The sequence below is a fragment of the Artemia sp. Qi Xiang Cuo genome, chromosome 16 (genome assembly GCF_049724085.1).
Source record: "Artemia sp. Qi Xiang Cuo chromosome 16, ASM4972408v1, whole genome shotgun sequence".
NCBI classification, from domain to species: Eukaryota; Metazoa; Arthropoda; class Branchiopoda; order Anostraca; family Artemiidae; genus Artemia; species Artemia sp. Qi Xiang Cuo.
The window spans coordinates 45,577,930-45,604,495 of NC_142809.1; the positions used below are offsets into that span (position 1 = coordinate 45,577,930).

General features: G+C 34.6%; 1 protein-coding gene across 2 annotated transcripts in view; it reads right to left on the bottom strand.

The window, feature by feature from the left end:
* LOC148942952 (uncharacterized) overlaps positions 1–25,918 on the bottom strand; it is a 64,982-nt gene extending 39,064 nt beyond the window's left edge. Inside the window, exon 1 of one of the 2 annotated variants that reach the window (XM_089102009.1) lies at positions 25,858–25,918. The gene's annotated coding sequence lies outside the window, so the exon portion shown is untranslated. Of the gene's footprint in view, positions 1–12,505; positions 12,562–25,857 lie in introns of those variants that run through there. The other variant, XM_089102010.1, reaches the window with a different exon arrangement.
* Between the last annotated feature and the right edge of the window lie 648 nt (positions 25,919–26,566).

Sequence of the window (26,566 nt, forward strand, 5' to 3'; positions counted from 1 at the left end):
CTCCCCAGGGGCCGAGCCAGAAAGAGCGGGGGCCCGAGGGCTGGCCCGGCCCCAGACCTCCGCGCTTTCCATCCCGGCCCAGAACGGTCCCCGGCCTCCGGCCGGGGACCGTTCTATTGGATCTTAGTCAGAATACACCCGAGGATTTGCGGGGTAGTCACAGATATTTTTGACAATGAAATTACTGTATATCTTCCGGTGAACAGTAAAAAATGCTATTAGTTGCCATCATGACACTGAAGAAACCACATGAAAATAGACACTTATTTTCCGTTCTAAGCACTTCAAAACCACCACTTAGGAAGGCCATACTCAAACATGGTGTTGATAAAGAATTTATTAATCCAATATCTGAACTTTGTTTAAATTTAACCAAGAGGAATGTACAGTTGCCAGAAGGTGTTAGACAACAGACAAAGCAACATCGTTCCATTGTACGTGCCTTGGCTTGCAAAAACAAAGGAAAAGATTTTAAAAGAAAACGTCTCCTTCAAGCGGGCGGTCGCTTTTTTACAATTTTACTGCCAATAATTGCAGGACTTGTAAACAGTTTTCTCTAGAAGGCTAAGCTCTACGAATTGACCCCAATAGAACTCGTCCGTTCACCAATTGAACACCTCGAGGACAATCTAAGCAAATTCATTAATGATGAAAATATTGCCGATGATAAAAAGTTAGTTTTACTTCAAGATGCACTTCGTCGCGAAGATAAACATAAACCCTATCGTGAGATACCCGTCAAGTGCCATTGATCCTCCCCCAAGACAGGAAACATCTCTTCAAGATTCTGCAACAACAACTGCAACAATACAATCAAAGGAGAAGGAATTGAATTCAATAGTGACAACTATTGGAAACCTACTGCCACACTCATATCGTGAACAGAATAAAAGAGTACTAACATATCTGATGCTGGAAAGTTATTATCGTCAAGTTCAAGTCGAAAGCACAGAAAAACATATTAAACTTCAGGGAAATCGTTATAATCTACTTTATGTCGTTTGTGATATGGTTACAAATCGTAAAGGACTTTTATCATTTGACAATAAGCTATACAGCTTTCCAAATACATCAAACTTCCCCAAAAGTCTTATTAGCAATAAGCAAATTCTAAAGAAATTAAAGGAGTATAGTAGTGTCAGACCTCTAACAGCAACACCAACACCATCTGAAAAAGAAGAAGGGGAAGAAGAAGATTTTAAATCAATCTTTGAAAATATTTACTCCTAGCAGTAGCAGCAATGATTTGATAACACCAGTGTTGGTTAGGCAAAAGCAAAGACGTATTGATATCAACTCATCATCACAACAACCACCCTCCAGCATAAAAAAGGGTAGCGGTCATTACACTACGTATTTGCATTCAAAATGAATGAAGTTTTAAAACATGTTTAGGAAAATATTGGTGAAGTAGGAAGTCTGAGTTCCCCCACAACACTTTCTAAAGTCGTTTTCAGTGGTGATGTTAACACTTTAAAAAATGTAAAATAATATCTAGAAAATGAGCCGTGTTACACTCAACAATAAAATCATAGGGTTCGTGGCAATCATTATCGTCAAACTAAAGCCTTTTCACACAGCATATAATGCAAGCAGATCTTTTAACTCTAGATGAGATTCAAAGACGTCATAAAACACCCTACAAATATATTGTAGGGGCAATCAGTGTCTTTAGTCACTATTCATATGCTATTCCATTGCAATCAAAGAGAGGTGTTAAAGTTGCTCATCCTTTAGAAGATATTCTTGAACAACATTGCTATAGAAAAATTCAAAGTGATCGTGGTAGTGAATTTGTTAATCCACATTTGCAAAAGGTTTTTTTGAAATATAATACAAAGCTATATCATAGTCATAGTCCGATAAAGGCTGCATTGGCCGAACGATTGATAAGAACGATTCGACTATTAATTTCGAGATATTGTACACTGAAAAAAAACTGCTGCTTTCATTCATGATTTAGATACAATCATGCAGATATATAATAAACGACCCCATCGATCTCTGTCCAATATTAGCTCTCAAGAAGTTCATTACAGTGAAAATACATTTGACACTTTTCTTAAACAATATTCCAGTGAAAAAAAAATGTGAAGAAAAAATTCAATGTTGGCGATACTGTTCGAATTAATACAACTGCTAATATTTTGGAAAGGGAAATGATTTATGGTCCAATGAACTTTTTAAAGTGTCAAAAATTCTAGACACCCAATCCATAGCATATCGTCTGCGAGACACCAAAGATGATGAGATTTTCGGTGGTTTATGTGATTATGAACTACAAAAAGTTAGAAACAGTAGTGAAACTTATCAAATTGAAAAGATATTAAAGAGCCTTACTCGCAGGAGCAAGAGACAGTTGCCTGTTCGTTGGCTAGGATACAACTCTGATTTTGATTCTTGGGTTGCAGTTGACGACATTAAATATGCCCAAAGATTTCTATGTGACAGTCATGTCCAATGTATCTTATCCACTCTACAATGATTTGAATAAAACAAGTGATATTTGGACGAAACTCTCTCCAACCATCAAATTCGACGGCGCGTATAAAGTGGCTCATGTCGACTGTATTCTCAAAAATACATATGATATCCTGAGAAAAGATCACATATATGATATAAAAATTAGACCCTACGATTGCCCACCAATCGTTAGCGACCAACATAAAATTCGAAAGATAAAATAGTTTAAATATTATTTTGTCGTATTAACTTGCGAGAAACTCAGTGATATAAATTATTTGTGTCATATTATCAACAAAAAAATTTCCGCTCGTAAGAATGGAACTTTTCATTTCAAAGGTTCAAAGAATGAGGATAAAATCTAAATTAGTTTACCCATTGCCAATGAAAAAGTTATTTTCAATGATAATGTAAGAGATGTTCTTGGCTTTAAACACAATACAATCAATGGTAAAAGTGCCGGAAATTCTAATGTTATCTTTGCGGGCTACCAACCTGCCTTCCCCTCGGACACTCGCATTTTTCTTTATGCTTCATTTGTTGAAACATCCAGAGTTGGCAATAACAACGTTCCCCTCCTACGAGTTCTTGAAGGAAAAGCGAATCAAGATTATATTGATCATTACAATATAAAGCATCTTCACTATATCCTTGTAAACACTTCTTATTTGGAACTCTGTCAGTTAACACTAAGAACTGGATTAGGTGATCCTCTAGCAATATCAAAAGGTTTGGTCATGATTACTTGCCATTTTCGACCCATCGTTGTCGGTGTTGAATAACAAGATGTCTAATAGAAAAGTGTTATTCGTTTGTCCTGATATTGACTGCTATGTTGCTACTCTTGGTCCAAGACAACTGGGCAATGGAATGGACTATTATGAAAGTCGTTCATCAATGTCTGGCTATGGTCTTGGCAGTTGGTTTGCTAAGCTGTTTCGATCTGCACTACCCCTGGCTAAAAAATATATTGTACTGGCCGCAACAGATTTTGCATCCTCTACACTATACGATTGGGGCTCTGGCAAGGATTTAAAAAAAAGTGTTTCGGAAAATCTTAGGTCCAGTGCACGAACCCTTGGCAAGCACTTGAAATCTCGACAAAATGGAAAAAGTTTAAAAAAGTTGAAAAACAGTGCATCACTCATCAGTCTCTACTCAGGTCAGAAACGAAAGACATCACTCTTGTCAAGAAAAGAAGGAAAAAAACTACTACTATAACAAGAAGAAGAAGCCCAAGGAAGAGAATTGTTAGATCGACACAGGATTTCTTTTCCTAGACTGAACAATGGAATATCTACTGCATAAGGATTCGCATCCTTCAATCACTTCATCTTTAAATCTATTCAATGCAGAAAATGTTGATGTGAGTGTAAAACATGGATACTATGAACAATTCTATCCACAACAACCACTCTCTATAATATCCACTTTCAAATTTAGTCCAGTGAAGACTAATTTATGGACATTTCTTCGACATTTATAGAATTACATGTGGTAGTCAAGAAATCTGACAATGCAATGTCATGTCCTACCGATGGAATGTCCTATGAAAATTGTACATAGATTAATTTATTTCGACAAATCAGTGTCTGCATAAATGGAACACTTGTGAGTACTAGCAACAATCTCTCAAATTATACGAGCTGTATATAGTTCATGTTGATGAAACCAAAGTCATATAAGAAATTGAAAGGCTCCTCCAATGGATATGAATATATTACAGATACTGATAGTACTGATGCACTTAAAAATGCTACAACTAGTGAATTAAATCTAGTTGGAAAAATATACCATGAGATATTTCATATTCCCCAATGGCTTCCACCAAATATTAAAGTGGGTATAATATTTACGCTTGATCCATCCAACTTTAGTTTACGCAAGAAACTTCCAAACAATCCTGATGTGACTCTCTCTCTCTCACAACGGCAATACTACATGTACGAAAGTATCAGGTTATCATTTCTGTTGCTTTGGCAGTAGAAAAACTGAGAGCCAGTGGAAATAATATTAAACTACTTGTTCCTCATACAATCACCAATCAACGTCATATTGCCACAGGCTCGCGCACCTTCACCGACTCTTCCTTTATCAATGGTGAAATTTTATCAAAATTAGCATTGTAATTTGTAAAAAGTGCTTATGTAGTAGGTTCTTGGACATGGTGTCCAAACAAATTTGAGATGTTTGAACTTTCATCTCTTGTGGATAAATTAAGTAGAATACCATTCTACAATCTATCTTTTGATAAATCCTATAGGACACTATATAAGTTGACAATGCAAACCCTTGATCATGATTCACAACTATTTGAAAATGATATAACGGAGGAAATATTCGCTAAAACACAGGGTATCATTGCACTAGACTTGTCTGGTACTCTAAGTATGATTATATTACGAACAAGGAGTTTGGGTTTAGAATGTACATTAGCCAAACCTTTACCTGAGAGTGTTGCACTAATCTCGTTAAATCAATTTGAAACCTATTAGGAAATCACTCCTGAAGGCAGTGTTCTACTAGACCTTGCACCATGAACACTAGTCAAATAATCTGTGTATTTAATATGGACCCCTACATGTCAAAATACAGATCCTATTGTTTACCATCGGACTTTCTTGTAAAAATTCAAAGTGCAAACCATTGTGGTAAAGCTTCTAATTTAGTCAATTTGTAATCTAGTAAAAACATATTAAGACACAAATACAAAGTTTAGAAATACCATTTTCTTATTAAGATAAGGAACATATCCTGCCCAGTTTCGGCTTAACGGGAAATTGAGAAATCAGCAATTCTTAGCTATTACGTCGGTTGGTTACAGGAAGGTGTGGTTGATAAAAACGTATAAAAGATACATTTTATCGGAAGAGGTAGACGGATACTAACTTTATGCCGGACTGACCTCTGGTCCGTTGTTTCAGAAATACCTTGGAATTTTGTCGGATCATTGTAAGTGTCTAAGTATCCTATTATATATTACTGTAGTTTTCCGAGACTTGTGGTCTACTTGAGACAGCCAGTCCCTGTAGAAAATATATATCTGGTATTATTATATGTTAATTGAATAAAAGTATTGTGTTATAGCCAACCTCTCTACAATCTACCTTTAGCCCCTCGAACATACCCAGCTGGTACGCCTCATTAGTCCGGTCATAGCCTAAGGTACGCTACCAAAGTTTAATTACCTTAGGGCCATAGTTTATCTCCCCTATAAAGAGATAATAAAGGCATCTAGCACTACAGCACTTAAATACCATAAGAACCACCTTACCATAACTGGTGGCATTGCGGATAAACTGGGTCGAGAGGGCTAGCTAAAAATAGTAGATTCAAATAAAATGACTTTACCAGAGGAAAAAATGACTTCCCTATCAATGGTACTTGAAATTGTAAAAATTATGCCCAAATACGCAGGAATTTCAGATGTAGATGAGTTTATCGAAAAATTAAAAATTTTCAACGACCTAACTGAATCGTTTGAGGATAAGGTCAAAGAGCAATGCGTTGCAGCCAGATTAAAGGGAAGCGCCCTTAAACATTTTGAAGCAATTACGGAAAAAGAGCCCAAGGACATCAGTACTGTAATTGAATCTTTTACAACAAGATTAATTGAGACAAGTATCTCCGAGAGGCTAAGAACAGAGGTAGTGACATTCAATACCTCCACTAGTATCAGGGAATATGCCGACAAAATTTGTAGATCCGTGTGTTTACAATTATAGAAAGACGGAAATTACGAAACAGTACAGAAAGTACAACTACATACGTTTACCCTAGGCTTACCAAACAAGTTATTAAGACTAATATTAGAACAAAACCCTGAAAATTTAGAGCAGGATATATACCTAGTTAAAATATAAGTAAAATCTGACAAAGCTATTAAAAAGTTTAATCAGATGACAACAAATAACACAGGAGCCCAAGGAAATATAAAATGTGAAAGGAGACAGAAAAGGGTGAGCTTTGAGGAGCCAAATCATGAACCAAAAAGGCACGATGGAGGCCGAGGGTCGCCGTCTAGGGAAATAGCTGACAACCTTGAGAGATTAGCAGCTAATAACTATAGAAAATATGGGCAGCCACCTCCAAAGACAGATAGTTGGGGAACCAACAATGACAGATCAAGAATATTTAGAAATAACCGGGAAACCAACAAACAATTTAAGGAAAAATTTAATTGCTATTATTGTAGCAAACCAAACCACTATGCAGCAGATTGCCGGCATAGAATACGCAAAGAAGGTCAAACGTAGAAGACAAGACACCAGTTCAGAACGCAGGAGGACAGAAATTTAGGAAGGCAGGGAACAAATAATACTTGGCAAACACCTAATAATATTCCTGAATTTAGGCCTAGGAGGCAAACGGTTAACAATACCCAGGGTCAAAATAGCAACGCTGAAGAAAACAGGGATAACCCCAGAAACTTTTGGCCAAACAGTGGGCATTTAAACGGAGAAACCAGCTTGTAAGGGTTGACAGAGCTTTTTCTTTACAAAGACCCCTATACAGTTTAGAATGTTGTGATACAAATGCAAATAATAATAGTCTACCGATTTTGCATTGGTTTAAAATTGAGTGTTTTCAAAATTTACCATGTTTACTAGATACGGGCGCATCTAAATCAGTAATTCGAGAAGAAGCTTGTAAAAAATTTCCACCTAATTTAAAAATCGCGTAAGCATATGCAAGAATACCCTGGCATCTGTAACAGGGCAAAGGATGACAATCTCAGGGGAATGTCGCACATTAAAATTTAGCACAGGGTATAAAGAAATAACAGTAACGGTAATAATATGTAAGCAGCTACCGTTTCCTTGTATTCTAGGAGTAGAAGCTATCAGAAAATATGGGATCGTATGGGAGCCCATAACTGATACAATAACCACAAACCAGGCAAATGAAAATAATAGGAAAATTTGCGCAACAACAGATAAGAAAAATGACGATTCGAGTTATAACCTAAAAATAAGCGGAAAAATCACAATACAAGGGGGAGCAACAGCTGAAATTCCAGTGAAATTAAATACAAAAGAAGAAAAGGCTAAAACAGAGGATGCAATGATAGGATATACCCTAAAAGAATACCCCACGATTTTCGTGGAAAATTAAGTAATTAAAATTGAAAATGGTATCGCAAACTTAAAACTGACAAATTGAAGTTATAATAAAGTACAACTGAACCAAATAGAGCTTGGATCAGTGGAAACGATTTTAAATTCAGAAATAAAATATCTAAACTAAAGCGTAAATTTCACTAGCCATGAGCAAATATCCTCATTAAAACCGCTACCACAAGAAAAGTATGGAATGTCGAAAACGGATTTTTTGTAACAATTTGATTTAAAACATTTACCGGAAAACGTAAAAACTCGGGTGGAAAATAATCTTGGATTTTCAAATGGACTTTTGCAAGACACAAAGCGGATTACGGATTAACTCACTTAATCACGCACAAAATATCAACACAGGTACCCTCCAATTAAAAGTCACCTTATAAAACACCTTATCATTTAAAACCATGGCTGGAAAGCCAAATAAAGGAAATGGAAGATCAGGGAATAATTAAAGAAAGTGTTAGCGATTGGTGTTTTCCACTAGTAGTAGTCAGAAAAAAAGATAACACCTGGGGATTATGTATAGATTTTTTACGCCGTCACATTAAAAGACGTCATGAAGCTACCAAGAATTGATAAAATTTTAGATTCACTGGGAGGTACAAAATATTACACTAGTTTTGACTTAATAGCAGGATATTGGCAAATCGCTTTAGATGCTGAACCAAAGCATAAAGCTACAGTAATCATAGACTATGGAAGAACGTTCACATTTGATCGTATGCCTTTTGGCTTATCATTAAGTCCAAATTGTTTTAGTCGACTAATGAATTTGGTGTTAAAAGATAACGAACCAGGAAGGAAAATAGATACCTTGGCTTATTTAGATGATGTAATTTGTTTAATGAAAACCTGGAAGACCACTTGGTCGGACTTAGAAAAATACTGGAAAAGTTTGAAAAAGCAGGTTTAAAATTAAAACCAGAAAAGTTAAAAATAGTAGTGCCAAAACTAGTTTTTCTTGGACACCTGATAAACCAAGGTACTATTTCACCAAATCCAGAAAAATTTACAGTCATAGAAAATTTACAGCCTCCTAAAGATAAAAAAAGCTGCAGATCAGTTTCTGGTTTGTTAAGCTATTTCAGACGATATATTAAAAATTATGCAATAATTGCACATTCTTTGACAAACCTTTTGAAAAAATCAGGTAAATTCGAATGTCCAGCGGACGCAAAACAAGCGCTGGATGAAATAAAAAGGCAATTCTTACAGGCACCAATACTTAAACTACCAGATTTGTCACAAGACTTCTGTTTACAAACAGATGCTTCGGGGAACAGTATTGGAGCCATACTATTAAACATAAATTCGGAAGGAGTAGAATCAATAGTCCAATACGCCAGCAGGTCACTGTCGGAGGCAGAGAGAAAATATTCGACAGTTGAAAAGGAATGCTAAGAAGTTGTAGTTTTTACAGAATATTTTGGTCAATTATTGCTTGGAAAAAAATTCAATTTGCGCGTAGACCAAAAATCACTAATTTGGCTACATACAATGCAAATTACTTAAGCACGACTGACACGGTGGATACTACGTCTGCAAGCATATTCATATACCCCAATATATATAAAGGGCCGTACAAACATTTTACCAGACTATTTGTCATGAAATCATGATACGGAAGGAAATTTGATAACAACCATCCAGAACGAACCGAGAGGATTAGAAATACTATCTAATGAAAATATTTCGAATCATCAGGATAAAGATGATTTTTGTTTAGCGATGAAATCCTTTTTATCAAAAGGAACGGAACTGCCAGAGCACTTTAAATATTTTTTGAAGGACTTAGATAATTTTGATCTTGATGAAAGTAAAAATCTTTTGGTAAAATATCACAGACCATCGCAAGAATATAGAAAAAATGACTTAAAAATTATTCCAGTAATTCCAAAATCACTGGAAGGAGAAATTTTACAGATGGCACACGCAACGATTGGCTGTCACATGGGAGAAGCGAAAACTATTGGGAGGCTTAAAGGAAATTTTTATTTTCCAAAAATGTACTCAAAAGTAAAAGCTTTCATACAAAGCTGCCAAGAATTTGCCAAACAAAAGTCGCCACCAAAGACCCCTAGGGTTGAATTAGGTCTCTACCCCACCCCTTCAGGGGTAGGAAAATTAATGTCAATAGACATTTGGGGAACAGTATGAAGTTTACCAGTTTCCAAGAAAGGAAATAGGTGTTTACTAACCGTAGTTGACCATTTTAACTCATACCTATACGCTTTTCCAATTAAAGACGAAAGGACAAAAACATTGCAAAAATTTTAGTCAACCGCCTCCTTTTGGAACAAGGAATTTTTCCTAGAATTTTACTTAGTGACAATGGACCGAAATTACGGAACATCTGGGTGTCAAACGATGGTTTACATCGTCTTATATGGCAGCAGCTAATGGAAAAGTTGAACACAAACATAGGGAATTAGTTTACATGCTGGGGATACATGCAAGAGAGGAAAATGAAAATTGGGATGAAAATTTACCATTTGTAGTCTTTGCAGTAAATACGGCTTTTTCACGTTCATTAAAAGAAACGCCATTTTTTACAACATCTAAGAGATCCCAGAATTTGTTTAGATGAAATACAAAATGATAGAATATATTACAACCTAGACCAATATAAGCAAGAAATTGTGATGCGAATGAAAAAAGCTATGGAACAAGTTAAAGACAATTTGGAAGATACGAAAACAGAACAAAAAGAAAAATATGACAGTACAAGCAAAAATAAGACAAATTATTGTTTAAGAGACTTGGTTTATGCATACAAAACTAACCTGGAAGGGACAAAAAAGTTAAAACCGAAATGGGATGGGCCCTACAGGATTGTAAAAATTCTACCAAATAACTTAACATATGTTCTAAAGCATCAGTATAAGGAAAAGGAAGAAGTGATACACCATAATAGATTGAAAAAGGGATATTTTTCAAAACCTTGGAGATCAGAGCCTATTCCTTCAGAAGAAGAAACAGAGGAAACAATTTCACCAGCATATATCAGAAGACCATATGAATTTTATGACCTTTTTAACGACCACAAAGGTTGGGAGGAGTGGAAGGAGTATTTAGCCCTATCTTGGCTACAAACTCTCCACAACAAACAAGAGAAAAAGGGAAATATTTGATGCTCATCGGATACTAGCGATGGTTTAAAACGTAATGGTTTTAAACGTGATAAAACAAAGGTGAAATCCAAAGAAGAAGAAAAATTGGAAGGAACCAATGAATTATCTGATTTTCATACATTAGACTCACCTACAGTCTTAACACAAAAATGGCTTTTGGAACAAACGCCATCTACCAGACGTGAGCAAACAGAATGTGACACCGATAATTCTTCTACAGAACCAGATATAACTAAACCTGGGCCATCGTTAAGAAAACCCTCTTTAAGAGAGAAATTATGGAGAAAAGTAAAGAAACCAGAAGGACAGCCACAAGTTCCTTCGTCAGCAGCACAAGTAGCTAAATCACTTATGAAAAAGGCCAAACATCATGAGAAACAAAGATTAAAGATATTTGACGAAGCAATAAAACCGCGCTCGAATTCAGAACCTTGTGAACCACTCTATAGAGACCACGGAAAAAATTGCAAATAATATAAGGAAGACAAACAAAAATTTTGAATCCAAAATTCAGACAAGGAGACAGAGAAAGGGAGGACTAGCGTGGCCCCCAGCCGATTAATATTTGAATAAAATAATTATAACGGGGAAAAAATAAAAATAAAACGAGTAACGAGCCTCTAAAGAAATATCTATATTTTAATAATGTCAAAATTTCCTTCATAATATATCAAATAAATACGGTCTGATAGTAGAAATCAAATAGAATGAAGTCAATAGTCCCTTATATCCCAATTAGTCGACAAATAGATCGTGCCATTAAAAGCCAACAGAAACCTTATCACGGAAACAATTACACAGGGCATTAATAAGTGACTCGTAACTTTTAATGGGTGTAGTGAAACTAATAGAATTATACATATTTAGAATCAGCATTAAAAGGAGAATCTTTTGATATGTATATTGAAAATAAAATTTTTGGGGTGCTTGAAAAAAAACTCGTTTGTTTTTGACGGGAATTAAAAAAAAAGAAAAAAAATATTAATAAGAAAAACAGCAAGAGTTTACATTAAGAGCCGGCTATGTGTACAAGCTAGCTGTAATCTTATTATAATTAGTTATAGTCTAATATAATAATTTTTTCTAAAAAGAAAAAAAAGAAAAACAATAATTAAGCGCTATAAAGATTTAAGCCAAACTTAGAATAAGCTTAGAAAGCAAAAAAAGTGCGAGGTAAAAGAAACGAAAAGCAATATAAAAATAAATTATTTTTATAACGACAAAATGCATTATAAAAAAATCAAAAATAAACCTCATCGTCACAAGCAAACCACAGTAGTCCAAGGTAATAATCTCAACTCTAGCGATGTATTGGATCTGAGAAAACAAATTGGCACAGAAGATCTTTAATTTAAACAAGTGGCTTTCATCTGTGCCAACCCAAACACCCAATTCTCAATCTGATGAACCGTAACCCAAACTAAACCTATCCGCTATTCCTTTGAAAATAGAACATAATATTACACATCGAAAAAAACTTACAGTAGTGAACAGAAAATTCATTCATACAACTTTCCCAGATTCAAGCTTATCAATAAACCACAGATAATGAAAATTACATTCAAAGCTATGTAGCCTTGCAAAGGGAATTGTTGTCTCTCATTGGCAAAAAAAATAAGATCGTAATTAAAACTAAAATAAAATCTGTAACCAGTATGTCGTAAAAATTGCATTTGAGAACTTTCCCAGCATTCTTTAAATAAAAATCAGAAATTATATATATAAAAAAAACAAGTTTTTTAACTGAAAGTAAGGAGCAACATCAAAACGTAAAACGAAAGAAAACATTACGTATATGATTGGGTTCATCCCCTAGTCAATACCTGGCTCTTTAAGCCAAAGATTATTTAATACTTTCATAAGAGCTATTTATTCTAATTAACGGCATTTGTGATTTGTGCAAAACTTAACTAAAAGTGTTCTAAAAACTGATTAGAGGCTAATCACAGTTATCAGTTAAAGTGTATAAATCTGTTTGTTGGAGTTGATTTGTAAATATTTTAATTGCAGTTAAGACTTACCAGATAAAAGTCGACGGACTTATTTAACGTTGTACAAAGAACAAATATTGCAGTGATTAAATAAATTATTAGGGTACATAATTATTATTTGTTTTTAACATTTAAGTTATGTATCAACACAAATATATATATATATATATATATATATATATATATATATATATATATATATATATATATATATATATATATATATATATATATATATATATATATATATATATATATATATATATAATAATATATATATATATATATATATATATATATATATATATATATATATATATATATATATATATATATATATATATATATATATATATATATATATATATATATATATATATATATATATATATATATATATATATATATATATATATATATATATATATATATATATATATATATATATATATATATATATATATATATATATATATATATATATATCCTAAACTATCCATGTAAGTATAGTGAATTAATATGTTGAGTATTTTTGTGTTTTTTTATTTTGCTTTTTGTAGCATTCAAGAAGTATTCTACATTAATCCTTTATAAGCAATTAACAAAACACTAATTTGAAATAATTCCAATGCTAGTCTATACCGTGTTTTTTTTTTTTTTAAACGCTTTAAGTTTTAACCATTAGTTAAATATCCTATCTAGTTTTGCGAATTAAAAAAATACTTGTGTAAGTTATTACACAATGCTTGTATATATATACACTATATTTTTATTTTCTTTAAGTTCTAACTTATGATTTAATGTTATATATAAAAGTTTGACTTCGAGTCAATGTATATATATTTTTATTGTGAAACAATCTGTTCAGTGTTTAATAATTATATATTAAAAGTAAAAAGAGGAGAAAGTAATTAAAAGTAATTAGCTTTCGTAAAAAAAAGGATGCAGTGATATATACAAATTTTGAGTGTTTCTTTTTTACTATATATAGGTAACAAATTATGCTTTATGGGTATTCTAATGTGAATATTTATTTTAAATACAGCCTTAGCTTTTTTTGGAAATCAAATTTTTTGTAAATCATTTTTTGACGCATTTTTGGAAAGTAACAAATTTTGAAGACAGTTCATATGTATCCTGATACTAACATCTCATATCATCAGAAACCAAACCATACCTGATCAACTGATACTTTGGAAACTGTATGCAGTATTACAGACTTTATTACAAGTTCATCAGAAAGTGAGATAAAATCAGAACTTAATTTAGGCCTAGAGAATGTGCTACATAGCCTCAAGGCTTTTAGTATTGAAATATGTGAAAATGCTTTGTGCTGGAAAAATATATGTGAAAATTTAAAAACCAAAATTGTTATTTGTAGTTTATCCAAAGCATTTCTAAACCTGAAAAATAAACGGTATATCAACCATATCACACAGACAAATTAAATTGTAATGGGAATTAAATTTAAACTCAAATAATTTATAAACATTTTGAATATAACTTTAAATCTAATTTAAGCAGAACCACTAATATAATGCTTAAGCCGCTTGGGGTCAAGCTAAAACAGAAGATGCATATGAAAAGGGTAAAAAGAGTATTTTTCAGTCCTAGAAACAGAGAAAAAGAAACAAGGATGAATTTCAAATCGAAATCCTTCGACAAAAAAGAACATGGCCTATACTGGACCAGAAACATGACCCTAAGGAAAACCATTGAGGGTATATACACATAATAACCCAAAGATGGCAGCATAATAGCTGTAACCAAAATTAAGTTGTTTTTAACAGTAAAGTATTGAGAGTTGTGGGCAACTCTACTTTAAATCGGGAGTATTGGGGTGAAGCCTTCTGATTTATTCAATTTGGAATTTTGTAAAAATATATTAAGACACAAATACAAAGTTTAGAAATACCACTTTTATTAAGATAAGGAACATATCCTGCCAAGTTTCTGCTTAAAGGGAAATTGAGAAATCACAACTTCCTAGCTATTGCGTCGGATGGTTTAAGGAAGAAGTGGTTGATAAAAATGTATAAAAGATACATTTTTTGGGAAGGGGAGACTGATACTAACTTTATGCCGGACTGACCTCTGGTCCGTTGTTTTAGAAATACCTTGGAATTTTGTCGGATCATTGTAAGTGTCTAAGTATCCTATTATATATTATTGTAGTTTTCCGAGACTTGTGGTCTACTTGGGACAGCCAGTCCAGTAGAAAATATATATCTGGTATTATTATATGTTAATTGAATAAAAGTATTGTGTTTTAGCCAACCTCTCTACAATTTACCTTTAGCCCCTCGAACATACCCAGCTGGTACGCCTCATTAGTCCGGTCATAGCCTAAGGAACGCTACCAAAGTTTAATTACCTTAGAGCCATAGTTTTATCTCCCCTATAAAGGGAAAATAAAGGCAATCTACAACCATACCACTTAAATACCATAAAAACAACGTTACCACACAATACCACTATCATTGTTAATAGCAGTCCATCGAGCGCAAAGACAGGTCATTGGCTGTGCATCTTTCAAACAATGAAGACAATTGAATTTTTTTATCCTCTTGGCCTACCCTATACATTCTACACTCCACACATCAACAACTATATTGAAAGCAGTGGGAAAACTATTATTCAAAACCGGAAGAGAGTGCAGGATCTAACGAACTAAAAGTTGCGTTTTTCATGCGCTACTATATTTTGTTTTTAGATGTCGTGGTTATACTTACAAGCAGTTTCTCGACATTTACGTAGACGATCCCCGTCTGAACGACTTTATGGTGGAAAATATGCTCTCAGACCTGTGTAATATTGATTTTAGTGCCCTACAAGTAAAGTGTTTTAAAAATGTATGTAAATTTGCTTATTAATAAAAATGTATAAACACAACAATGTCTTTATTCTCCCCTTTAGGTTTCTTCTTCTTCTTTTTCTGGTCTGTAGAGGCAAGTGCCAAGAACAACTAATGCTGGTAGATCATTTGAATCATTTGAATGCTGGTTTTTCACTGTATATTGATCTTGATTGGCTGCAAAGTCAGGGTCACATTTTCTACAGTACAATGTAACTTCACTCTTATCATGTCTCTTTGTATAGTCAAGGATATTATTTGCATTCATATTGTGAAATTAACGTATTTCAATCTGTCTATTTAAAGCAATATCACATACAGTGTTTTCAAGTGGTAAATCACATTCAGTAACTGCCAAATAAAAATCACTAGGTTTATAGTCATAATAGGCAGTGTCGTCACAACGATGACATACAAACCAAATTGTCTTGTTACCCCAACAGTTGAATCGTAGTCCTGATGTTTCCTCCTAAAATAATTTAAAACTATGACGATACCAATCTCGTAGAAATAAACTAAAATCTCGTTTAGGGTTCTTTCCAATCATACCAGGATAAGTATTCTCTCACTGATGAAATTTGCCATAGTGACAATTGGAGCATAGTTGCCCTCTAGGGTGAGAGTCACAAATCTCTTCAAGACATGAATTAGAGCCTTTAATTTGTACTGCATATCCTCTATGTAATTTACACGGATTGCATAATTTACGAATGGTATCAAGTTTACCATTTCAGGTCAACTAGAGGAGGTATGAAACTAAATTAAACACTACTATTTGAGTCCAGATTTTTAAAAGGGTGTATTTTATTAAAAACTGCTGAAAATTTTTCTCCAGCATACAATTAGCAGGCCAAACTATTAAGTCTTAAAAAAAGAAAAGATTTGAAGTATTATTTTCTTTTTCCCTGAAAAGACTATGTTAATATAAAACGAACAGAAATTAACTTAAAAAACTTTTTCCACAAAATAAGTTTTTTAAAGAAAAGTAAAGTACTCCATCAAACAAAAATGAGCAAAAATAAAATCCAATAATCTACCAAGCATGAAACTACCACAAATCAGCATCGATAAATAAATGAAACCCAAAATGAACAGAAATCAGAGGCAACGCTATAGCGATACCTATAGTAAACGCCATATGGCTCCAATGTTTTATTATTATTTTATTTTCCCAGAGGCACTTCATATGGAAGGGGTCGTCGTATAAACTTCAAAAGGGGCTCATTCAAATGGAAATCGAGAATTCTAGTGCCCTTTCTAAGGGTCAAAAGTGATTTGAGGGCAACTAGCCCCCCCCCCGGTCCATCATTCCCCCAAACATATCCAATCAAAATTTTGAGATAGCCATTTTGTTCAGCGTAGTTGATTTCCAGATAGAAAATATATTTTTGAGGAGGACACTCCCCCTAAAACCTCAGGGCAATGGTTTTAAGTTATGCCCTGGGGGCTTATTAGGAGTTTAGAGAAGCCGTTGTCGTAAAAACTTCAAAAAAGGCTCATTTGATTGGAAATTCAAAGGGCTAGTGCCCTTTGTAATAGCCGAACGTGATTGGAGGGCAACTAGCCCCCTTAACGCCCATCATTTCCCCAAACACATCCAATCAAAATTTTGAGATAGCCATTTTGTTCAGCATAGTTGATTGAACCCTTAGGGCAAGGGTTTTAAGTTACTCCCTGGGGGCATATAAGGTTTTTATAGAAGGCGTTGCCGTAGAAACTTCAAAGGGGGTTCATTGGATTGGAAATCGAGAAATCTAGTGCCCTTTTTAAGGGTCAAAAGTGATTGGAGGGCAACTAGCCCCCCCCGCCCCCGCCCATCATTCCCCCCAACACATCCAATCAACATTTTGAGATAGCAATTTTGTCCAGCGTAGTTGATTTCCAGATAGAAAATATATTTTTGAGGAGGACACTCCCCCACAACCTTCAGGGAAATGGCTTAAGTTATGCCCTGGGGCATTTATAAGGTTTTTATAGAAGGCGTTGTCATAGAAACTTCAAAACAGGCTCATTCGATTGAAAATTCAAAGGGCTAGTGCCCTTTTTAATAGTCGAAAGTGATTGGAGGGCAACTAGCCCCCCCCCCAACGGCCATCATTTCCCAACCACATCCAATCAAAATTTTGAGATAGCCATTTTTTTCAGCGTAGTTGATTGAACCCTTAGGGCAAGGGTTTTAAGTTATGCCCTGGGGGCATATAATGTTTTATAGAAGGCATTGCCGTAGAAACTTCAAAGGGGGTTCATTGGATTGAAAATCGAGAGTTCTAGCGCCCTTTTTAAGGGTCAAAGATGATTGGAGGGCAACTAGCCCCCCTCCCACGCCCATCATTTCCCAAATCACCTCCAATCCACATTTTGAGATAGCAATTTTGTTCAGCGTAGTTGATTTCCAGATAGGAAATATATTTTTGAGGAGGAAACTCCACCACAACCCTCAGGGCAAGGGTTTTAAGTTATGCCCTGGGGCATTTATAAGGTTTTTATAGAAGGCGTTGTCACAGAAACTTCAAAACAGGCTCATTCGATTGGAAATGCAAAGGGCTATTGCCCTTTTTAATAGTCGAAAGTGATTGGAGGGCAACTAGCCCCCCCCCCCACGCCCATCATTTCCCCAAACACGTCCAATCAAAATTTTGAGATAGCCATTTTGTTCAGTGTAGTTGATTTCAAAATAGAAAATATATTTTTGAGGAGGACACTCCCCCACAACCCTCAGGGCAAGGGTTTTAAGTTATGCCCTGTTGGGGCTTATAAGGTTTTTATAGTAGGCATTGTCGTAGAAACTTCAAAAAAGGCTCATTCAATTGGAAATTCAAAGGACTAGTGCACTTTTTAATAGTCGAAAGTGATTTAAGGGCAACTAACCCCCCTCTTACGCCCACCTTTTCCCCAAACATATCCAATCAAAATTTCGAGACAGCCATTTTATTAAACGTAGTTTTAAGTTCAGGACATTAGGTCTTTGAGGATGACAACTCCCCCACAGCCGTCAAGGCAAGGGTTGTAACTTATGCCCTGGGGGAATATAAGATTTTGTATAGACAATGTGGTCATAAAAACTTCATTAAGGGCTCATTCGATCGGAAATTTAAACGACTAGTTCCCTTTTTAATAGTCAAAAGTGATTTTAATGCAACTGACATCTCTTCCACGCCCACAATTTCCCCAAACACATCCAATCAAAATCTTGATATAGCCATTTTGTTCAACGTACTTAAAAGTTCTGGAAATGATATGTTTTAGCAGGACACTCCCCCCACAGTCTTCAGCGGTAAGGGTTATAAGTTATGCCATGGCGGCATATATGGTTCTTATGGAAGGAATGCTTGTATAAACTTCAGAGAGGGCTCATTTGATTGGAAATTGAAAGTTCTAGTTTGCTTTTTAAGCATCAAAAGATATTGGAGGGTAATCAGCTTCCCCTCCCCAAACCCTTTTTCCCAAATGCATCCAATAAAAATTTTAAGATAGCTATTTTGTTAAAAATAATTCAAAAACATGTGACAAAATCTCGGTGTCGACAAAAACCCCCAGGGCCAGTGGGCAGGCGTTGTAAGTTATACCCTGGGGGCATATATGGGTCTTATGGAAGGGATACTCGTATTAACTTCAAAGAGGGATCATTTGATTGGTAATTGAAGGTTCTAGTTCACTTTTTAAGAGTCGAAAGAGATTGGAGGGCCCCTAGCACCCCCCCTCCTCCACGTCCTTTATTCCTCAAACCCATCCGATAAGAACTTTGAGATAGCTTTTTTTTAAATAGTTCAATGACCATATAACGAAAACTCAGGGGTCAACACAGCCCCCCGGGGCCTGGGGGCAGGTGTTGTAAGTTATGCCCTGGGGGAATATATAGTTCTTATTGTAGGGATGCTCGTAAAAAATTCAGAGATGGCTCATTTGATTGGAAATTGTAAGTTCTAGTTAAGTTTTTTAGAGTCAAAAGAGATTGGAGGGCAACTAGCCCCCTCCCCCCACGCCCCTTTTTCCCCAAATGCATCCAATAAAAATTTTGAGAGAGCCACTAAATCAAAAATTTCTCAAAAGTCAGATAACAAAAACTCAGATGTTGTCACAACTCCCCAGGGCCCGGGGGCAGGCGTTGTAAGTTATGCCCTGGGGCATATATTGTTCGTATGAAAGGGATGCTTATATAAACTTCAGAGAGGGCTCATTTATTGGATATTGAAAGTTCGAGCTCACTTTTTAATAATCAAAAGGGATCCGAGCGCAGCTAGCCCCCTCCCCCCATGCCTTCTTTTTCAAAACCCATCTGATGAAAATTTTGAGATAGACATCTTGTTAAAAATAGTTCAAAGGTGAGACAAGAAGAAATCCGGTGTCAATAGAACCCCCCAGGGTACAGAGGAATGCGTTCTAAGTTATGCCCTAAGGGCATGTGTATGAAAGAGACGCTCGTAAAAACTTCATAGAGGGCTCATTTGATTGGAAACTGAAAGTTCTAGTTCACTTTTTAAGAGTAAAGAGAGTTAAACTAGCCCCCCCCCCCCCCACGCTCTTTTTTCCCCAAACACGTCCGCTACCATTTTTGAGATACCCAGTGTTTTGGAAATTGTTCAAAAATTAGATAACAAAAACGCCCCCCAGAGCCCAGAAGTAGGCGTTGTAAGTGTGGTCCTGGGGGCGTACATGGTTCTTATGAAAGGGATGCTCGTACCCCCCAGAGCATAGGCTGAATTTTAGGGGGGGGGGGGGGGCTTACCTGGTCTAATCGGCATTTCGTTTTGAGTTTATAGGTATATCAAACTGACAATCCACAGTCATTTGTTGTTGTTTTTTTCAGTAGAGCCTAAGTTATGTCCTGGTCTTGAGAAAGCATGGGGATTGTCACCACTAGTAATTTTAATTTTTGCTTGTTTTGAGTTTGACTTGGCTATTTATTATAATTTCTGTTTGTTTTGAGTTTCATTTAATTGTTGATAGTGATTTGTGGTAGTTTTATGCTTGGAAGATTATTTGACTTTATTTCTGCCCATTTTTTGCTTAACAGAGCTCTACTTTTCTTTGAAAACTTATTCTGTGGAAAAAGTTTTTTTATAATTAATGCAAATATATGACACCGTCATTCCGCCAGGGGTGGCTGGCGCCCCCCCCCCCACCCCTTATGGGCGCCCATGCTCCAGAGCCCAGGGGGCAAGGGTTGTAAGTTATAAGTCTTATAAGTTATAAGTCTTATAAGTGTTACTTAAATCTAAGACGTGAAAAGATGTTGAAATATTCATTTTATAAACCAATAAAAATCTTTGGTAATAAAAACAAGCAGAAATTAATTCAAAAAACTTTCCATGAAAAGAAGTATTTCAGAGAGAAGTTAATTAAAAATTCTTTTTCCAACAAAGAAGTTTGTCAAAGAAAAATGAAGAGCCTAATTAAGCTTCAGACCAGCAGAAATAAGTTCCTATGATAATACAATTCAACAATTCAACAGGTAGGGTAACTAATAATTATGATCATACATTTTAACTCTTAAGTAGAAGATGTGAAAAACTGTAAAAATATTAATTTTGTAAACCAATAAAAGCTTCAGTAATAAAAACAAACGGAAATTAATTAAAAAAAACTTTGCATAAAAAGAAGTTTTTCAAAGAAAAGTAAAGAGCCATATAAAATTCAAGACCAGCAGACATTAATTCCCATTATAGTTCAAACTTAAAACGCCCAGAAATTACAAATAAAGAATAAATGAAACCCAAACAAACAGAATTAAAATTAACAATCATAGCAAACATAATAAGCTAATAACATGTGCAAATATAGATGAATAAGTAAATAGCTTCCATGTTTTATTATTTATTGATTTTCCCCCAGAGGCACTGCATATGGAACGGGTGGTCGTTCAAACTTCGGAGGGGGCTCACTCAATTGGAAATCAGAACTTATAGTACCCTTCTTAAGAGTAGAAAGTGATTGTAGGAAAACCAGCCCCCCCCCCTCAAGCTCTTTTTCCCCAAATGTATCCAATCAAAGTTTTGAAATACAGTAGCCATTTAGTTCAAAAATAGACCAAAAATCAATAGCTCAGGGGTTGACAAATACCCCACAGCCCCAGGACAAGGGCTGTAACTTATACAAGTGGTCCATTGTCAACATATAAAGATTTTGTGAAAGGGGTGGTTTTATTGACTTTGGAGGGGGCTCATTCAATGAAAATTACTACTAAATTACTATTAAAGACTAAATGAAACCCAAAACCAGCAGAAAATAAAGAATCACAGCAAAGAAACAAACAACAACAACTTACATAAATGAATAAATAAATTTTAAAATGAATAAAACTTTTGAATATGCAAATTAAGTTAATAACAAACAAAAGTCACAACAATGAAGAGTTTGGCTACTTTTCAGTTCCCTAACTGTAAGTCTAAAGCCTACTGCATCATTGGCACTTTACTGAAAACTATATGTGTATTGAATGGTCTTGGAAAGAACTAATAAAATTAAACCAAATATTTGATATTTATAATAATATTAATTGCTGGAAGCTCATCAGTTCAAGATTTTATTTATCTATGATTTTCATTTTTATTTTCAATGTTGTAAGAAGTATGAAAGAAAATATTTGTAATATAATATGTTTTCAGCAAACTGACAATGATGCAGTAGGCTTTACACTTTTACAGTTAGGGAAGGGGACAGTAGCCAAACTCTTGTTTGTAGTGAAACTACACGTGTCTAATACAGTCTTGGAAAGAACAAATAAAATTAAAGTGAATATTTGATATATGATAATATTAATTGCTGAAAGGTTTGTTTTCAGCAAACTGGCAATGATGCAGTAGGCTTTACACTTTTACAGTTAGGGAAGGGGGCAGTAGCCAAACTCTTGTCTGTAGTGAAACTACATGTGTCTAATACAGGCTTGGAAAGAACAAATAAAATTAAAGTGAATATTTGATATATAATAGTATTAATTGCTGAAAGCTCATCAGTTACAGATTTATTTTACTGTATTATTTTTAATGTTGTAAGAAGTACGAAAGAAAATATTTATACTATAGTTTGTTTTAACATATGATTATCCAATTTTGTCCCTATACTTAAGGCATTTTTTTCAGTTTTTTTCTTCCATTATCTGAATAGTATTTTATGCATTTACACATTTAAAACAGTTGAAGAGAAATGAAGAAATAAAGTAAAAAGAATAGGCATGTCAAACCAAGCAGGATCTGCAAACAGGTATTCCCCAAGTATTTCAACACATGTGCAATTGGGTTCTGACTTACATTAAAAACTGGTAACTTTTTTGTTCTGTCAAATTTGTGGGTGAAAACGCTCCAATTTAAGAAAATTGGAGTTTTGTACCCTTTTCTGGTAGAACTTCAAACTACAAATCAAATAGTTAGATTTGTAGATATTTTTTCTACAGACTGAAACCCTTTTCAAACCAAGTCAAGGAGGCACACTTGTGCCTCTATAAAGAGGCGACCCACCACAATGTTAAGCGATTTCAGGTCCTAGAGGTCGCAGAGAGACGGCAGTAATCGCATTTTGTAGCCCAAGCTCAAACTAAGACACGTGCAAAATTTAATCCTCCTCTGACTTTATCTTCCTGTGGTAAACTGGGCCGGACTTTTGGTCCCTACCACCACAGCCCCCCGTGAACGTTGTCCGATTGGGATGAAATTTATAAGTTAATCTTTCCTCTGGCCCGGGAGCTTATCCTCGAAATTTCAGCTCAATCCGATTACTCCTTCCCTGTTTTCAAAAAACCAAATATAGCCACTTAAAATTCATTTCTTTTTTTTTTTTCTTAGCCACGCCTACAGGCCACAGTTGGCCCCGGATCCGATTGAATGAGGACTCTTTCGAAGCAGAATTCGACCTGTTAGGGCCTTTTGATATTTTAATACCGAAAAAATTATCCCCCGAATTTACATTTACAAAAAACCTCCTTTTCCTATATTAGCCCATGTTAATTTTTCCGACCACAACCCCCCTTTAACGTTGTCTGATCGGGCTGAAATTTGAAGCATAATCTTTCCTGGGGCCTGGGAGCTTATCCTCGAAATTTCAGCTCAATCTGATCACTCCTTCCCTGTTTTCCAAAAACCAAATATCAAGTTTTTTGGGAATTTGCTTGCGTCGAAAATAGCTTCCATATACAAAAAACAATTACTTTTCTGTCTGTATAGTCTAGCGGTTAAACTCCAGACTTTCAGGCGGAAAACCCGGGTTCGATTCACCATCAGAGCAATTTTTTTAATACTGAATTCAAACTTTAAAAAGAAACCCAGTTTCTTTTTTAAATTATTTGAAAAAAATTAGATTTTCTAAAGAGTTAAAGAGGCTGAGTTACAAGAAGCAATAATAAGTAATAAACTGTACAAAAACGTGCAGAAATTATTTGAAAAAAACTATGTTTTCTAAAGAGTTAAAGAGGCTGAGTTACAAGGTCGAACCTTAAAACGTACAGGGATTAGGAGGCACAGTTGGGGGGCTGCCGCCCCAAACCCCCGCTTTCGCAGCCTTTAAATAAAAAAAGTTTTTTAAACTGAAAGTAAGGAGCGACATTAAATCTTAAAACAAACAGAAATTATTCCGTATATGAAAGAGGCTGTGCCCTCCTCAACGCCTCGCTCTTTATGCTAAAGTTTGACTTTCTCACAACTCTTTTTTTAAACAATAAAAACTTTAGCGTAAAGAGTTAGGCGTTGAGGAGGGCACAGCCTCTTTCATATACGGAATAATTTCTGTTCGTTTTAAGATTTAATGTCGCTCCTTACTTTCAGTTTAAAAAACTTTTTTTTTATTTAAAGGCTGCGAAAGCGGGGGTTTGGGGCGGCAGCCCCCAACTGTGCCTCCTAATCCCTGTACGTTTTAAGGTTCGACCTTGTAACTCAGCCTCTTTAACTCTTCAGAAAACATAGTTTTTTTCAAATAATCTTTAAATTAAGCCTTCTGGAGTTGAAAAAGTGTTTTTTCTTTTTTTTTACAAAAACTGTTGAATCATCAGTATATAAAAATTTGGGGGGGGGCCCCCCCCAAATTTTTTGGGATTTGTTAAAATTTTTGCGTAAGGAAAAAATTTTGGCAGAAATATAGAAAAATTGGCCAGAATTTAGCAAAATTTTTTATTTCTACAGAAAATTCAGCATAAATCAGGTAGCAATTTGGAAAAATTTACAAATATTGCCCCTCAAATAAAACAAGCCTCAGGATACACCTGGAAACAGATACCCAGATAAAATGGTTTATGAACAAAATAATAAGAATTACAAGTTACAATTATGCACCCAGACTTTTTGGTTACATTGCCATGCACAAGGTAAAAATTTAAAATTGCTACTCTTGATAAGGAGACAAGTTAAGAAAACAATTCTTGCTTTAAAATATGTATAATGATCCTAGTTAACATCTTATCCAAGGGGAGAACTTTTATCCTCAAATATTTCCTTCTTTTTCCAACTTAAAAGAAAAAATTATGATTTTTGCAAGCTCCCAATGCAATGTGTAAATCTTTTGAATTGTTGCTATAAATTTGCTTTCATAGATGACGTTGAATCCCATTATTAAGTTCTGTTTTTTTTAAACAAGATTTTAAAATACACTTCTAAGACATTGAAGAATATCTTAAAGCCTATATACTTACAGAATATATATCCCCACTCCCCTAGTGGGGAAATATACAAATAAAATTAAAATATTATTCTAAATATAATCTTAATTTGCATAAAAGATGAATTTTTACCCTAACCTCATGATGTGAAAATATATACCCTGATTTGGGTATTTTTAGGGGTTAAGATAAAATTTATTTGGTTAAATTGGCTCACATAATGCACCAATAACCACTAAAATTCTTTGTTCAGTTCAATAAAGACCACAAGAATAGCCTACTGACATGTCATCTAGCCTGCAGAGATTTTGAACTTGGTTGGTAAATGCAGCAGTTTTACCAACTCCAGCCATGAAATTATGGATGGTGCAACAATTCTCCATTAGGTTAAATAAACAGCATTAAAATAGTGACATGATATGTTGGTTAATCTAAATCTTGGTTGGTAAATGCAGCAGTTTTACCAACTTATTCAGTGGTTTTTTATATATTGTATTTGAAACAGACATTATACTAATTATTGACAAAAAGACTAGCCAGTTGGTAAAATGTCTAGCCCCCCCCCCCAAACATTTTGGATAGCAATGACATTGGGCTTGTTGTAGATGGACAAAGGCAGGACCTGGCCTTATTTAGGGAGTGAATTTACTCCCAAAAGTTTATTATACAGCTTATTATAGTAAACAGGAAAGAAAAACACAAAGTAGAATTTACTTACATTTCAAAGACAATCACAGAACCTTGCTTTCCTAATTTAAAATCTGTGGGTTAGCAATGCGTTTTAATTGTAAGTTTGTGTTGGGAGACGTTTCTTTGTTAAAATCAAACATTAATGAGCCAATTACATCTCAATGACAATCTCAGGATTACTATGATAGAATTTTAGAATATTTATTTAGAATCTTTGAAGACTTTTCTCTGCGATCCTTCCATGATGTCAAGTAATTTAGTTAAGTTTGTAAACCGTATCATTGAGTTTGCAAATCGTCTTTCATTTTTTTTATGACAGTTTAGTTTTTAATGCCAAAAGCTTTCTGAAAAACAAGTAAGACCTGGACAGGTTAAAACTTTTAACGTGAGGCAGATTTAAGAGAATTAAATAATGCAACATAACTATATAACAGAAAAAGGACTTTTTTACTAATCTGTTTCAGTTGTTCTTTCACTGTTAACCTTCTGGAGTATGGTTTCAGCTTCAGTATGAGTAAACATGAGTGCGGAATGACGCTTTCGGGGGATTCATCAGTCTCGACTGAATGAAAACTTGTTTTGTTGAAAACTGTATATATTTTTATAGCAGTGTATTTTTCTTCAAATATAAACGAAAAACAATGAACAAAATCGTTATAATAACCAAAATGACTTAAAACAACTAAAAAAAATGAACCAAATTTTAATATTTAATGTTGCAAGTATAAAAATTACGA